Source organism: Hordeum vulgare, chromosome 2H (genome assembly GCF_904849725.1).
Source record: "Hordeum vulgare subsp. vulgare chromosome 2H, MorexV3_pseudomolecules_assembly, whole genome shotgun sequence".
In the NCBI taxonomy this organism is placed as follows: Eukaryota; Viridiplantae; Streptophyta; class Magnoliopsida; order Poales; family Poaceae; genus Hordeum; species Hordeum vulgare.
The window spans coordinates 45627774-45645401 of record NC_058519.1 but is presented as its reverse complement, the minus strand read 5'-3'; the positions used below and the strand labels follow the sequence as shown (position 1 = coordinate 45645401).

Genomic DNA, 17628 nt, shown 5'->3' with positions numbered 1-17628 from the left:
TAGTTTCCGCTAACCTTTTGTTACCGAGGGATCTGTTGAATGGAATGAAATCGGGAGCTTTGGTCATCAATTCAAAAAAGAAAGTTGTCAAAAGAAAGTTAAAGACAAAAAAGACATAACCGAAGCATGGCATGATAGGGAGGGAGCTACGCCGAGTGGGAATGGGCCTTCATGAGGAGGGGCGGAGGGCAGAATCTTCGTGTGAGAGTTCGATTCAAGGGAAGAGCCGGCTACGCTCGGTAAGAAAAAGAAATCCAACCGGTATGACTTACTGAGTGGCACTGCAATGGAAGCTGGGTTCGAGGTGCTACAAAAATTACAGTACCCAAAGTCGTTGTGCTAGTACGTGTATGGAGAAGCTCATGAGCATTTTCAGCTCATGATTAGCATCTCACAAAGCCATGAAACTACAAAGCTCAGAGCAATTTGTTAAAATTTATGTGTCGAGAATACTACATGTGCTATGGGCAACTGAAAGCAAACATAATTCGAGTAATCAACTAACTTGTGATCATCAGGTACCATCTCCGTCGCCCTACCCGCACAAAATATTGCATAAGCATCAGCTGCATACCTGCAGTAAGAATAACTTCTAGTTACTAATCAGACTGAAAAAGAAATAGCATTGTACAAATACTCCATATATCCAACAAAAGAATTGAGAGGGCAGCACTCACTTGTCGACACCACAAAGTTGCATAACATGGGTCCAGGTTGGCACTGCTCATGCTCGCGAGGCTGCTGAACCTGATGTAGAGCACGGACGCCGGGGCCTGCGCGTCCAGCCAGTCGAGGCAGGAGCGGTCCTGCTGAAGGAGGCTGCTGGACGACGCCGGGGAGCGCTTGTGGAGCGAACCGACGGCGAACACGGGCACGCCGACGAGGTCGCGCCGGGTGGCCGTCAGGTCGTCGGCCTCCACCTCCAGCGCGTTGAAGGGGTTGAAGACGAATCCTACAGAGCTTCGCATCGCCTCGGCCGCCCGGGACAGCAGCTTGCACATTAGCTCGTGCTCGTGACGGCTGCTGCTGTTGGCGCCCATCAGGTCCCGGACGCGGCACGGCGGTAGCTCCCTCACCGGCGCATCCAGCTGCGACTCAGCCCCACCACGCGCACGAGGGCCAGCAGGTGCGCGTCGGCGACCAGGCACACGACCTGGTCCCTGACGCCGGGAGCCTCCAACAGGGCGGCCAGGCGCTCCCGGAACGGCGTCTCGCAGGAGCTGTTGACGGCGAAGATGTGCTCCATGGTGGCCGTCACCGTCTCCGGGGTGCCCGCGGGCAAGCCGTCGGGGACGGGCACGAAGTCGTAGGCCGGGTGGCGGGACGGGTAGGGCGCCGTTCGTCGCCGCCCTTTGCGGAAGTGATTACTACATGGTAGTTATAGATTAACCACCAAGAAAGGGGGCAAATACACAAGGAAAAATAAGGTGGAATATTTATCCATTGCTTAGTGTAAAGAGAGAGCACATGCAACGATCCATTTTTATCAATTATAGTTGTTTCTATTGGTTTCCCTTCTCCAAATAACCTGGAAAATTGTACTCATAGACTAACCATGTACTCTACACATTATTGATATCTCAGTTCATACCTAACACAGATTCATGGCCGACCCAATGCACCTTGAGGCAGATGTTCTTCCTTAGTTTCTTGACTGGTATGCTGCATAAAAGTAGGTTGTGTTAATGGCCAATTTGAGATGCCACTGTGGCACTGTCCATGAACAATCAATTTAAAATACGCAGCGATAACCTGGCTTCTAATGTAACTAAAAATCTAATTATTCTGCAATTGGATACCGAAATTTAGCATGCTGCACATTTATCTCTCTTATCGTCAGTGTTCAATTTTGCAAAAATAGGTTCAACATGTAAAACTGAGGCAGCTTCTCTGCACAGAATTTCCTGGGCAGAGACAGTAAACCTTTGCATCATTGAAATTTCACAGGTGACTTGTTTCAGTTTGGGATCTTGAAAAATAAACCAACATACCTCTCCCAGCAACAACCATCAATGGTAAGGATGTTTGGTTTTATCAAGTATATGTGACATGATGAAGTAGAAGCTTATGTGACAAGGTGCATGGAAGCAATTTGGCATCTATGATGGAATGGCAGACGTTTTGTTGTTACATACCTGCTCTCGAGTTTTTTGCTTTCTTCAGATCGTCTTGTTTGCCCTCCTTGGATACCTTCTCTCTTATGAACTCAATCTGCTCATCCTCCCACCCAGCTAATTCAGCTGGCTCCTGTCATACAAGAATGCCGAAAAGAAAATAGGTAAAATGTTTCTTAACTGAGGCAGAGAAGGGGAGGAGGTAACAAGAGAAATCATACTTCATATCTACAGCCTAGTGTCCACCGTGGTGACTACAAAGCCACTCGAGCTGACTCTTTGGCTTCAGATGTAAGCCCAACTCTAAAAAAAGCAAAATTAAGAACCTCAATTCTTTATTACACCACAGATTTTATTCAGACACTTATAAAGATGAAATGTTATCTGATTTACACCATGTATGACAGCGTAGTTGTCGAACATTAGTAAGTACTGTTTTTTTTTCTAGCGCTAGTGTTGTGCTGCTAGTCCATAACACTTGGAAAACTTCTTTGATCTTTCTTCTTTCGCGGATTCCACACCATGACCAGATAATTCTCAATTCAGAACTCAGTTGAAAGTATTAGCAATCCTATACGTATAATGAATATTTTACCACAAATGAATTCTAGCCGGTCCAATCCAGCACAACCAAACATGCAGCGGAACAACAAGATCTCATAAAAATTGCTTGACTCATATTTTGTTAGGGATCACCATTCACCAGTGCAAACTATGCTCATGCCAAGTGCTACTACACAGTGAGTGCCTATATTGACAGAAGATCCATCACCCACCGAGTAGGTACAACATCTGATGAAATAAACTAAACTGGTCTTGTTACTTTAAAAATTGGGAGTTGCTGAGACCTAAAATCTTCTTTTTCTGCATTAAAATGTTCCTCCGCCGCCAATTGCATCTCCACTTGCCACATAATCACAAGAAGTGTCTGCACAAGAAAATTGAGCCAAGCAAGTCACCTAACAGTTTGAGTTCCAGGTACCAACTCATTCACCTATTAGTCCATGACCTGAAATTCTTAAGAAGAAGCCTAATCTTGCACACATGATCATCTTATGCTACAACATCGTGTGAGCAGTAGAGATGGATGACCTCTACAGTGACACAATTGACCAGCTGGCCGACTCGTTGAACTTTGCTGTTTGGCTTTCATGACTGATCTATTATGATCAGATAAGGAAACTAAAGATGCAGGAGATGTTGATCGCAGAGGTGGTCATAAGAAGACCACTGGAATCAACAGCGTTGAGCAGCAGTTGCTACAAAAGTATAATAGACTTTTGCCAAAGTGCTTGTGCCTTTCATTTGAGGCATGTGGCAACAGGATCACTTCAATAATGCAGTACCCAATTAGCATTGTCTGAGATCTGTAGGCTTTCTAACCAGTCATTGACTTCTACTGTTAGACAGGTCCATCCGCACATATCAAATGAGAAGAAGAAAAACAGAACAACTTTGTGAGCCATCCTGCAGTAACCGTATCTGTATCATCTCCTGTGACTGTATCTGGTACAGCAGAGGCATGCATTTTGTTTCAAATGTCTGGATAAGATTTGAGAACCATAAAGATGCCATGTAGTATTTGAGAATGGGCACCTGTATGGTCCTCAAACCTTATCCAGGTTTGAAAAGGTTATTGCTGCTCTGAAGATTGTTCTGCTTCACTAAGAACAGAAATGGACAGCTCCAGCAACAGATCATATGGTTCCTGAAAAATATTTATACCTTACCCTACAAGGACAACTGTTTGATGTTCTCTTTGGCCGCCCTAGCAAGAAGAGGATATATCAGATAGATAAGTTAACGGCAGGCAATAGTATAAGTAATTGCTGCAAAAGTTCCGTTTACTATAATAAGCTCAAGAGGTTAGCTACAAGTATAGTGATACATGGCGGACGACCGTGAGTGCTAAATCCCTCCCGATCAGATCGGGCAAGGCAGAGGCGAGCGAGGCGGCCATCTCGTCGGGTGGCTGGAGGCGAGGCGCGACCAGACCGAGGCTCACCAGATCTGGCCGAAGGGTGGCGGCGGAGCATCTGCTCCGGCGGAGGAGGGTTGGGGCGACGCCAGAGATTGAGGAGATCAGGCGGCGGCAGCTCGGAAAATCCGGCGGGCGAGGGAACCGGTGGACGCTTCGTGGCTGTGGCTGTGGCTCCGGAGGGTGCAGGAGGTTCGGCAGGCGAGGCTAGGGCAGCGCGGGGCGAAGGCGGCGGTCACGGGCGACGATGGCGCGGGGGTGGCTCGAGCCCCTCTCCTGGGGCACGGGACTGCGGGGCACGCGCCTCGGGAGGCTGCGGGCGAGCGGCGACGGCGTGGATCCACCCCGAAATCCTGACCGCGGGTTGATTTCGGGAAAGCACAGTGGGTTTTTCGTAAAATTACAAAAAACGATTCGTTTTCTCACTTAAATCCGGACTGCGGATTGAATACTCAGAAGTGGAGGGACTTTTCTGCAAAAGTGACAACGACGCAAGAGAAATAAATAAGACTTCCCGAAACCCAAACCCTAGCTACATCAGGCCCGCGCCGTAATCGCAAGATTATCGATCCAGGCTTGCAGAGTCGACGAAACGCCCTCAGATCGGGATGGAGAGTGGCGATCGGCCCAATCCAAGGAAGAAGCGCAGCAATAATCTAGTCGCCCCTCCCGAGAGTCTCAGGAACCTGCTCGAGCAGCTCAAGGAGGAGAAGGGAAAATCGTCAGAGCCGGAGTCGTCAGAGCCGGAGACCACGTCGTCGGATCGAGTTCGTTCGCTCCGGGAGGAAATCAGGACGCTGCGCCTCGAGCTGTTTGGCGGTCAGGGAGGAACCCGCGGCATGTCGAGGGAGCCGATGATCTGTCCATCGCCTCGTGAGCCCACAGAGATGGAAGGGGGATCTGCTTCCGGTTCCCGTAAGCAGCAGCAGCAGCAGCAGCTTGTTTCTTGCAGACCCGACGAGAATAAGATCCGTCAGTCTCGTGCGGCCGCTCCGCCGGCGAGGCCCCACCATGATTCAGCCATGGATCAGCAGCAGGTCCACAAAAAGGTTGATGTCTGCAGTGACGGTGATGATGATATGAAGAAGGAGATGGATAGAGGCAAATCGGTCCAGCAAATAGCCAGAGAGGAGGAGGAGATGGCCTTTGAAGCGTATCGTAGAAGCTGGGAATTTAACTGGGGAGCGAGTAGTCGCGGGTTTTTCAAAGACACGAGTGAGTACTGAGTAGCAAGTAAACACATTCGTGCATGCTTATGCTTTTATCCATTCATGTTAGATTTCAGCTGTAGCACGCATGCATGGACTTCTATTAATTTGCCTGGTGTCTGCAGCGACCGTGAGCTCCATGCACTTCACCCACTGCACGCCTGGGTGCAACCCGGGTGATGCCGCGATCGCCGGCGCAACCCTGCAGATCTTCACCGTCAAGCTCGTGGAGTTAAAAGGCGGCCTCGAGCTGCCATTGTCCGTGTACGGCGTGGTTGCCGCGCGAGACTGCGTGGATCACAGCCGCAACCCCATCTTCTCTTGCGATAGGTGGAGGTCACAGAAGCTCAGTCACGACGTACGTATATCTTACTCCCTCCGTCTCATAAAACTAGATTGAAAAACGTCTTACACTATGAGACGGAGTCGTATAATACTTTACCTGATAGTACTTTCCTACATTCTTTTGTATGTTATATATTTCGTGTGCACATGTCTTCTCTTGCTATCATATTGTGTCCGTTAAAAATAATGTGTTGATGGTACTAATGGGTTGTTTGGTTACGCCTGCAGGAACCTTTTTTACGCTTAACTGGCCCGTCTCGTGCCATCGTGTTTACTGATGATGTTTACTTTGAAATCGAGCTAAAAGTAAAAGGCAAAACATCGTCTCAAGATGTAGCATTGATCAGTGGGAGGCGCTATTACAGTGGAGGACCTACCATTTGCTTCAGCAACAGTTTCTGCAGAATAGAGTTATGCATGGAGCGAATTCATCAAACTGTTCAGGCCACCATATTGGGTGTCCGTGTCAAAAACGGGCCATGGCCTTTCGATTATGGCGGTCAAGTGGCTTGCCTCTCACCACCGCGAACATACCAGATCACTGGTGGTAAAGTCACTTATACTACCCATGCCCCATCCATGGAAGTTGTGTTGCTTGCTTCGCGTGGTAGAACTATGCCTAAGGGTTCATGCGGTCACCTTCGTCTATCAAGGCATGTTGTTTCTGTAGAATTGCAAGGAAGCCTGAATGTCGTCATACAAGCCTACTCGGAATCTGGTGATATCGTCGCACAAGGTGAGGTTTGCTTCACGCCCAAAGCTTGCAATATAAGCCAGGAGACATGTTTCTTGGGTGACGATGACGCTAAGGTGGAAGTGGAGATTACTATCGCCTGGTCTCTTCTTGTTTCGAACAGGCGTCATTTGATGATGATGAATGGAATGGACTTTGACGAGTTGAAAGAATTGGTCAGTGAGATGGGAGTTTGAATGATGTGAAGATGATGGCTAAGAGAGGCACGACATATCTCTGTTTCCTTTATTTTTATCTATTCGGTCTGTTGAAGTAACTTTTATTTCCGAGATCACACTCACATAAATATCAGCATATGGCTTACTAAGTTGAAACTGTTGCTATCAGAGTGTAAGGCAGTAGAGTTAAATAATCACAGTGGTTAAATAATGTAATCGATGCATCCAGCAGCTTCCAGTCGCTGTGCATCTAGCAACAACGGTCGATTAAAAAACCTTATCCACAACATCGTTTCCTTCGTCTTCATCTTCCTCCCTCTCCTTCTCTTCCCAGCTGCAGGCCACCCTCCCCCTCTCTTCCCTGCAGTTTAGCTACCGCCTCCTTAGTTCCTCCGTTCCCATCATCCTAGCTCGGCCTAGGCGTCATCGGCTCGTTACAGCTCCAGGACCAGTCTAGCTGGAACCAGCTTTTTTGTTTTGCTCGAAGGCGACGTCGGGAGCTGCAACCTCTTATTGTTCGGTTAATTCTTTTTTTGCCTCTCATTCTATGTGTGCTGAGAATTTTTGGATCTATTTTTTGTCTTTTGAGGAATCTGATTGATATTATGGATAATGTGCAATTGTATATAAACTGGTGAAAATCAGTTTAAGGAAGCAATGTGGGACAAAAAACTGCCTACGAGTCATGGATGCCATGGATCCGCCCCGGAATCCACGCTTCGGCCTTCGTCGTTGTTACCGTCACCTCGCCGCCTGCCTCTGGATCCGCCTCGCACACACACTCTCTCTCAGTCCCTCCCCTTCCCTCCGGTCGGCTCTCTCGGCCCCTCTCTTCCTTGCTCTGGGCGAGAAGAGGAGAAGGGGCAGAGGCGCACTCTCTTCCCTGCTCTAGAGAGGGGAGGAGGAGAAGGGGCGGAGGCGCGACGGAGTGACGCTGCGAGGGTCTTTTTTATAAAAAAACAAATCGTTTTTTCCAACTTATTAAAGGACGGCAGGTTGATTTCCATTCGAAGAAAGGTTTTTTTTTTTGCAAAATTGCCGCGAACCAGAAGCACTATTTGCTTTATTATTAGGTAAAGATTTTTATCAAAATTTTGACCTTATTTGTAGTAAACAATTGGTATTTTTAACTTTTTCTACACACCGTTAACTTTGAGCCCTCCCTTCATTTTCTTTCAGAATTCGTCACTCCATACTTGTTGGAGATGCTCTAAACTTGATCGAAAAGTTTGCTAAGTTTAAATTTCAGATAAATCTATATACACTACATTATGAATTGGAGGGAGTATGCTATTTGCTGCACATGTGGTACAATCCTTCCGTACTTGTCTTCTCTTGCTGTCATATTGTTTCATTTTAAAAGAGTAGCGTATGTTTGGTTTCTTTGGTATTGCTCGTACTAATTTGTTATTTGGTGACGCCTGCATGGCCTTTTTTGCGCTTAATTGGCCCGTCTCGCGCCATTGTGTTTACTGATGATGTATACTTTGAAACCGAGCTAAGAGTAAAATGCAAAACATCGTCTCAAGATATAGCATTGATCAGTGGGAGGCGCCATTACAGCGGAGGACGTATCATTCGCTTCAGGAACTCCTTCTGCATGGTAGAGTTATGCATGGAGCGAATTCATTGAACTGTCCAGGCCACCATATGGCGGCCAAGTGGCTTGCCTCTCACCACCGCGGACATATAAAGTCACTGGTGGTAAACTCACTTATACTACCCATGCACCATCCATGAAAGTCATGTTGCTTGTTTCGCGTGGTAGAACTATGCCTAAGGGTTCATGCGATTACCTTCGTCTATCAAGGCATGTTATTTCGGTAGAACTGCAAGGAAGCCTGAATGTCGTCATACAAGTCTACTCGGAATCTGGTGATATCGTCGCACAAGGTGAGGTTTGCTTCACGCCCAAAGCTTGCAATATAAGTTAGGAGACATGTTTCTTGGGTGACTGTGACACTAAGGCGGAAGTGGCGATCACTGTATCACGGACAAAATTGTTTTTCATATATCACATACATGACCTCTTAAACTGTAGAACTGATATAATTCACCGGTTGTTTCAATCTGAAAGTCGTAATTGTATGCAAACTAAATAAATTTGAGGTGTAATGTTTCCAACCAAAAGAAATACATCTTCAATCTTATTTTCTTCTAGGTCGTTCCTAAGAGTGGGCTATTACCAATAAGCACCAGGAAAAATGATATGCAAGATAAGCATCAGAAAAAATGATATGCAAGTGTGTGTATAGAGGCAATGAAAATTAGTAGTTTTCACATAAGCCGACACTAGTAGAAAACGGGCCTTTGGCCTGGACCATTTAGTCCCGGCCTGCCTCTGGGCCGGGACTAAAGGCCCGGCCACGTCGCCCCAATTCTCAATGCCTCCCTCGAGGCTTTAGTCCCGTCCGTAAGGAGCCTTTAATCCCGGTTCGTGTCCCAAACCGGGACTAAAGGGCTACGCGGCGGGCAGTGGTGGTGGCAACCGTTCGTGTCCCCCTTTAGTCCCGGTTGGTGGCTCAACCCGAGACTAAAGGACTAACACGTGGCCTGCCGTAGTGGTGGCGACCGTTGGTATACCTCTTTAGTCACGGTTGGTGGCACAACCCGGGACTAAATGCCTAACATGTGGCCTGCCGTAGTGGTGGCAACCGTTTGGTATACCTCTTTAGTCCCGGTTGGTGGCTCAACCCGGGATTAAAGGCCCAAACGGTTTGCATCCCGCGTCGTTTCGGACGATGAAAAGCACGAACCGAAGCGTACAGTCGCCATTTCTCTGTTCTTCTTCTCTCTCGCGTCGCCCTCTCTATTCTTCTCCTCTGTTCTTCTCCTCTCTTCTTCCCTTCTCTTCTTCCACCATGCCAACTATCTTTCGTGAGGTGCTCACACATGGCACGACCAAGCTCCGTGTCGTGTACACGAACCTGAGCAGGGAGGTGCCATTTTTTCTTCAACAGTTGAAGGAACGATGGTTTGACCACGCAGCGGATCATGAGAAGTTCTTCGGGCTTGATCTGGAGTACACGGCCGATCAACGCGGTGTTGCCGTCATCCAACTATGCTTCGCAAGCCATGTCTTGATCTTCCAATGGGCGAGGTAAGTTTTGAGGCTTTCTTTGATCCAAGATAATGACATTGTAAGTTTATTTGTTTCAATCATAGTTGGTTCCCTTCAAATAGTTGTAGTGAAACAATTTTGATTAGTTGAAGGGGAGCACAATCTAATTGGAATAGTGTTCCGTAATCTGAAAAATCGTATTAGAATCAACTAGTGTTTAATATGTTCCATTGAAATCATAGTTGGTTCCCTTCAAATAGTTGTAGTGAAACAATTTTGATTACTTGAAGGGGAGCACAATCTAATTGGAATAGTGTTCCATAATCTGAAAAATCGTATTAGAATCAACTAGTGTTTAATATGTTCCATTGGAATCATAGTTGGTTCCCTTCAAATAGTTGTAGTGAAACAATTTTGATTAGTTGAAGGGGAACACAATCTGATTGGAATAGTGTTCCATAATCTGAAAAATCGTATTAGATTGAACTAGTGTTTAATATGTTCCATTGAAATCATAGCTGATTCGCTTCAAATAGTTGTAGTGAAACAATTTTGATTAGTTGAAGGGAACACAATCTGATTGGAATAGTGTTCCATAATCTGAAAAATCTGATTGGTTCAATATGTTCCATTGAAATCATAGTTGCAGTGATACAATTTTATGCGGTGTTCTTTGATTCAAGGTTATGAAAATTGAATATAGCTAGTGATCTCTCTAGGTTCCATTGGATAGCAATATGATATGTCATAGTCATGAAAATTGCATATAGCTAGTGATCTCTCTAGGTTCCATTGGATAGCTATAGTGATCTCTCTAGGTTCCATTGCATATGTTCTATTTGAATCCTAAAGATAAGTTTCTCTTTAGTTGTAGTGAAACATGTTTCCTTATTGCAGCAGTATGTAACATTTTCCATTTTAATTTGTTTCTGTTGCAAGAGTGACAAGCATTGTCCAGAACTCATGGAGTTCCTTCGCAGCGGCATCACTTTTGCTTCCGTTGACATAAGGAACGACAAGCTGAAGATGAGGCACAGCTTCGGTATTGAGATACCAGCTGGTTGCCTCGTTGATATCCAAACGATATTCAGGCTTCGACATGACAGGACTTCGATGGCTCATATGGCAGTTGCCTTAATCGACGAGTCATATGGTGATATGAAGACCAGTTTCCCAAAGTATCAGCACAAACTTTGGGAGAAGGGCCCACTTGATGATATCAACATTGAGTATGCAGCAAAAGATGCATACGTTTCATACGAGTTGTACCGCAAGATTCGAGTCGTGAACTATGGCCAGCGTCACCTCGAGGAACGTGGACATTCTGATTTAGATGATTCAGACGAGTAGTGTTCTGAACGTCGAACACTTGTATATATATCTATGGTAGCTATTATTATGTACTGTTTGGGCTAGTATATATCATGTACTTGTTGGACCAATTTATATATGTCTAGTTTCTGTTTGTGCCATTATAGTTTCCAAATTTGAATGGTTTAGCCCTTTCTAACTTCATTTGCTACTTTTGAATGGTTTAGCCCTTTCTAACTTCATGGTATCATGCATTTCGACCACATATATATACAAAAAGTCTTCAGTTCAAATAAGTTCAAAAAATGAAATCCCTTTTGTAACAGATCTGTTTTTGATTAAAACAATCATTTAAAAATGAAAGACCATTAGTCCCACGTGGCATGCAGCGGAACCACGTGGCGTGCCGCGGAACCACTTTTGTTGTGGGGGTCGCTTCTCCTTCTTCTCCTTGTGCTAGATATTGGTTATGCACTAGGGAAAGTAGGAGTAGCGACCATCATCGACGGTTGAAAAATCAGGTGAGCTAGTGTCCACCATATATGAGAGAAGAAGAAATCCCTTTGTGATGTGCCTTTGAATGGTGCATTTTGAACACACAAAAAGTATGAAGTTCAAATAAGTTCAAAAAAAATAAGTAAATGCACGAAGAATACCAAATGAAGTCAGAAATTGTTTAAATTTGGTGATGTGCCTTTGAATGGTGCATTTTGAACACACAAAAAGTATGGAGTTCAAATAAGTTCAAAAAAAATGAAATCCCTTTGTAAGAGATGAGTTCTCGTTCGAAACCCTGCTACTTCGAGAGAGATTGTCAGTTTTGTACACGAACTGCATCCAGTTTTTGTCGTAGCCCTCTCAACTTTTTAACACATGCTATGTGGGTGAAATGATGATAACATGCCAACTTTCAACATTTTCAGAGTTCATTTGTAGTGCTTTTCAATTTCAGGGTCAACTAGCTCAAAAAAAATAAGTAAATGCACGAAGAATACCAAATGAAGTCAGAAATTGTTGAAATTTTGTGATGTGCCTTTGAATGGTGCATTTTGAACACACAAAAAGTATGGAGTTCAAATAAGTTCAAAAAAATGAAATCCCTTTGTAAGAGATGAGTTCTCGTTTGAAACCCTGCTACTTCGAGAGAGATTGTCAGTTTTGTACACGAACTGCATCCAGTTTTTGTCGTAGCCCTCTCAACTTTTTAACACATGCTATGTGGGTGAAATGATGATAGCATGCCAACTTTCAACATTTTCAGAGTTCATTTGTAGTGCTTTTCAATTTCAGGGTCACCTAGCTAAAAACAATAAGTAAATGCACGAAATATACCAAATGAAGTGAGAAATTGTTGAAATTTTGTGATGTGCCTTTGAATGGTGCATTTTGAACACACAAAAAGTATGGAGTTCAAATAAGTTCAAAAAAAATGAAATCCCTTTGTAAGAGATGAGTTCTCGTTCGAAACCCTGCTACTTCGAGAGAGAGTGTCAGTTTTGTACACGAACTGCATCCAGTTTTTGTCGTAGCCCTCTCAACTTTTTTACACATGCTATGTGGGTGAAATGATGATAGCATGCCAACTTTCAACATTTTCAGAGTTCATTTGTAGTGCTTTTCAATTTCAGGGTCAACTAGCTCAAAAAAAATAAGTAAATGCACGAAGAATACCAAATGAAGTCAGAAATTGTTTAAATTTGGTGATGTGCCTTTGAATGGTGCATTTTGAACACACAAAAATTATGGAGTTCAAATAAGTTCAAAAAAAATGAAATCCCTTTGTAAGAGATGAGTTCCGGTTCGAAACCCTGCTACTTCGAGAGAGATTGTCAGTTTTGTACACGAACTGCATCCAGTTTTTGTCGTAGCCCTCTCAACTTTTTAACACATGCTATGTGGGTGAAATGATGATAGCATGCCAACTTTCAACATTTTCAGAGTTCATTTGTAGTGCTTTTCAATTTCAGGGTCAACTAGCTCAACAAAAATAAGTAAATGCACGAAGAATACCAAATGAAGTCAGAAATTGTTGAAATTTTGTGATGTGCCTTTGAATGGTGCATTTTGAACACACAAAAAGTATGGAGTTCAAATGAGATAATTCATCAAGGTTTTGAGATACAAGGTTGTCCATTTAAGAAACAAAACAATGCTAGTTAGCAAAACAAGCTGCAACAATATGACATCCTCACCCCGTGTGGTTGTACCAAGCAAAATCAGGTACACATGAAACCAGCCTAAGAGACAAAGCAGATGCGCAACCAGTGAAGGTAGAAGCATGATTACTCATAATCTAGAGGCATTTGTGGCCATTTAGTGTTCATATTTCCATGGCAAGGTCCAAAGCAATAAGGGTATTTGCCACCTGACCTTTTTTGTGAAAACAAAGAAATTAATCTCTAGAAGAGTATTAACACATATCACTCATGATGAGCATAACTCTACAAGGAAAGGTGAGAAGGAGATCAACACATATGCTACATAAATTTGCATCTACTTCTCACCTTGTTCCCGTTCTGCGGTATGTTGTCTTGCTCATCCAACCTGAACTGGTAGAGAAAGTTCCTTGTAGTACTTTATTTGTGAGGATATAACATGAGTCAGCAACAAATATATCATTGTTATTCACGGCAAGATAATAGATCAGTGTATTTCATTACAAGATAATAGATCATTCATAAATATATATTTTGTTGGCTATTGATTGATTACTCGAAAGTAATACAAATATGGGATTACAAGTTTGGGCATGTTTCTTTGCAACGACATCTGTTAGCAGAGGTAAATCATAATTTTATTGGCATATATTACTAATAGAAAATATTGAGAAAATACTACTTTTCTTTTTATATTACTTAAGTTAGAACAATCAATTCCTTGCATGTCCCGTAACATCTCATAGAGCCTCTCCGGCTTTAACTCGGCAATTTTGGGTTAGAATAAAATCATAGATTTCCCCCAAAATAAATAAACAAGAACAATAAGAAATAAAAACCTAAGAATTCAAGCCTATCACACAATCACGCACTTCCGATGACATGTCAACAATCAGACATACCAAAACCTTTGGTCCTCAATTTTCCCACTACAAAATTAAACATGGAACACTCGTGCATGCATGCGTGTGAAACAACAAACATAACATTTATCCTAGTAATACATATTAATATTAGAAGATCAAAGTGTGTTTCCCTATGTAACATTTCAGTTGACATATTATGCATCAGATCCCCCTGCAAGAGCCTCCTCTGTCGTAGCCACACTCGTATCTGACGATAGTGGAGTAGCCTAGGCCATGGAGAAGGGAAACGGGCACAATATGTAGAGAATTTTTTGTGTATTTGTCCACTCATTTTGAACTGTATATGGTCCATAGTGAAAATATCCAAAACATCTTATATTTGTGGACATAGGGAGTACTAAATAGTAGAAATATATAAGAGTATGCATACATACAAGATATTACCTTTGGGGTTTGTTGTCATTACTATGTGGGGGATGAAACCAAAAGTAGTACACTCTTGGTGTGTTGGAATTATGCCCTAGAGGCAATAATAAATATATAGTTATTATTATAATTCCTGTATCAAGATAATAGTTTATTGTCCATGCTATAATTGTATTGAATGAAGACTCATTTACATGTGTGGATACATAGACAAAACACCGTCCCTAGCATGCCTCTAGTTGGCTAGCCAGTTGATCGATGATAGTCAGTGTCTTCTGACTATGAACAAGGTGTTGTTGCTTGATAACTGGATCACGTCATTGGGAGAATCACGTGATGGACTAGACCCAAACTAATAGACGTAGCATGTTGATCGTGTCATTTTGTTGCTACTGTTTTCTGCGTGTCAAGTATTTATTCCTATGACCATGAGATCATATAACTCACTGACACCGGAGGAATGCTTTGTGTGTATCAAACGTCGCAACGTAACTGGGTGACTATAAAGATGCTCTACAGGTATCTCCGAAGGTGTTAGTTGAGTTAGTATGGATCAAGACTGGGATTTGTCACTCCGTGTGACGGAGAGGTATCTCGGGGCCCACTCGGTAATACAACATCACACACAAGCCTTGCAAGCAATGTAACTTAGTGTAAGTTGCGGGATCTTGTATTACGGAACGAGTAAAGAGACTTGCCGGTAAACGAGATTGAAATAGGTATGCGGATACTGACGATCGAATCTCGGGCAAGTAACATACCGAAGGACAAAGGGAATGACATACGGGATTATACGAATCCTTGGCACTGAGGTTCAAACGATAAGATCTTCGTAGAATATGTAGGATCCAATATGGGCATCCAGGTCCCGCTATTGGATATTGACCGAGGAGTCTCTCGGGTCATGTCTACATAGTTCTCGAACCCGCAGGGTCTGCACACTTAAGGTTCGACGTTGTTTTATGCGTATATGAGTTATATGGTTGGTTACCGAATGTTGTTCGGAGTCCCGGATGAGATCACGGACGTCACGAGGGTTTCCGGAATGGTCCGGAAACGAAGATTGATATATAGGATGACCTCATTTGATTACCGGAAGGTTTTCGGAGTTACCGGGAATGTACCGGGAATGACGAATGGGTTCCGGGAGTTCACCGGGGGGGGGGCAACCCACCCCGGGGAAGCCCATAGGCCTTGGGGGAGACACACCAGCCCTTAGTGGGCTGGTGGGACAGCCCACAAGTGCTCTATGCGCCAAGAGAAGAAAATCAAGAGGAAAAGAAAAAAAAAGGAGGAGGTGGGAAGGGAGGGGGACTCCCTCCCACCAAACCTAGTCCAACTCGGTTTGGGGGGGGAGAGTCCTCCCCCTTGGACTCGGCCGACCCCCTTGGGGCTCCTTGAGCCCCAAGGCAAGGCCCCCTCCCTCCCACCTATATATACGGAGGTTTTAGGGCTGATTTGAGACGACTTTTCCACGGCAGCCCGACCACATACCTCCACGGTTTTTTCCTCTAGATTGCGTTTCTGCGGAGCTCGGGCGGAGCCCTGCTGAGACAAGGTCATCACCAACCTCCGGAGCGCCGTCACGCTGCCGGAGAACTCTTCTACCTCTCCGTCTCTCTTGCTGGATCAAGAAGGCCGAGATCATCGTCGAGCTGTACGTGTGCTGAACGCGGAGGTGTCGTCCGTTCGGTACTAGATCGTGGGACTGATCGCGGGATTGTTCGCGGGGCGGATCGAGGGATGTGAGGACGTTCCACTACATCAACCGCGTTCTCTAACGCTTCTGCTGTACGGTCTACAAGGGTACGTAGATCACTCATCCCCTCTCGTAGATGGACATCACCATGGTAGGTCTTCGTGCGCGTAGGAAAATTTTTGTTTCCCATGCGACGTTCCCCATCATGGTGATATATTTTGTCGGTTGTCCATGAAACCAACCACATGGAGAAGTTAAGCGATATTGCCCTTGGTAATCACTATTGGGTCTTCCTATAATATTGTTGTTGGTATTCACTTTGGTTGCTGCAGCTGAAAAGTGGTTCCCCCTAAATTAGATATATATGGTGGTATGTTGTGTAAAATACATTTCATATTTTAATTTGGTGCAGATATGGATATACGTATTAGCAAGTTAACTTGTGGATTGAGTATTAGTAGTACCATATTGACACGATATGGCGACAACTCATGCATTCATATCATAGGAGGTTAGAAAAATAAGTATTTTGGATGAACGAAAATCTTACAGTACAAAGTATAGTCCTTAACTACATGGTTACATGGTAGATGCATATATCATTTGGGAAATGTAATGGACGAACCACATGATTTTTTGCTTCATTACTGAAACTTTAGTTGTCGTTTGATCTAATCGCGCCACGTTCCACTAAATGATGTAATATAAAAAATGTTTATTCCTTATTTAAAAAGAGTGCAATTTGTTAACAATCCAAAGTGGCACAATTGTAAAAAGTAGCTTAAGTTATATGAAGATTAATTCAAACTTATGATTGGAAGTCACCATTGGATGACCCTCTTCGACAAGAAATCTATAGATCCATGACGGAATTGTGATGACGTTCCTTAATTCGTCACGCATAACGTCACCAATTAGTAAGTCGCAATCGGGACGGAGAACAACAGGTCCTTGATGACGGACGTCTGCTACCGTCACGGATCGAAGAAGTGGGCTTAGTCGGGCCTAGCAATTTTTCGTATACACCATCTAGACCGCCATGGATTGTCCTCCTGCTGATGTGGCGTACATGCCCCTTCTTTGGGCCATACATTTTTCTCAAAAAAAACTGTGAGGATACATGGGTGGTATTGTATGCCGCACATGACAGTATGTTCTGATTATGTTGATTCCTGTAAAAAAAGAGGAAACCGCATCAGCGGTCTTAGTTCTTTCCCCACATCGTCAGTTTGGTCCCAATTCTTTAAAACGGAACATCCAAGTCCTAATCTTATCTATATGCTTCACCGCAGGTCCTAAATAAGTCTGACCTTGGTGCCACGTCGGACGTTGGTCGTTACGCGGGCGTTTTCTCGCGGTTGGCTGATAGGACATATGCAAATGAACCCCTTAGCTCTTCTCCGAGCTCTGTAAGCTCTCACGTCACAAAATGAAGTAAATATTGTGTATCCGAATTCAAATGAATGTTTTATCTGAGTACGGTTCCAGTCCAAATATAAATGATGTTTTATCCAAATTCAAATATGCAGTACTTGACATCAACTCGAGATTG

At 44.0% G+C, this 17628-nt stretch overlaps 1 pseudogene; it reads right to left on the bottom strand.

The window, feature by feature from the left end:
- Positions 1-298: 298 nt before the first annotated feature.
- LOC123425328 lies at positions 299-4074 on the bottom strand (annotated as a pseudogene).
- Positions 4075-17628: the final 13554 nt, after the last annotated feature.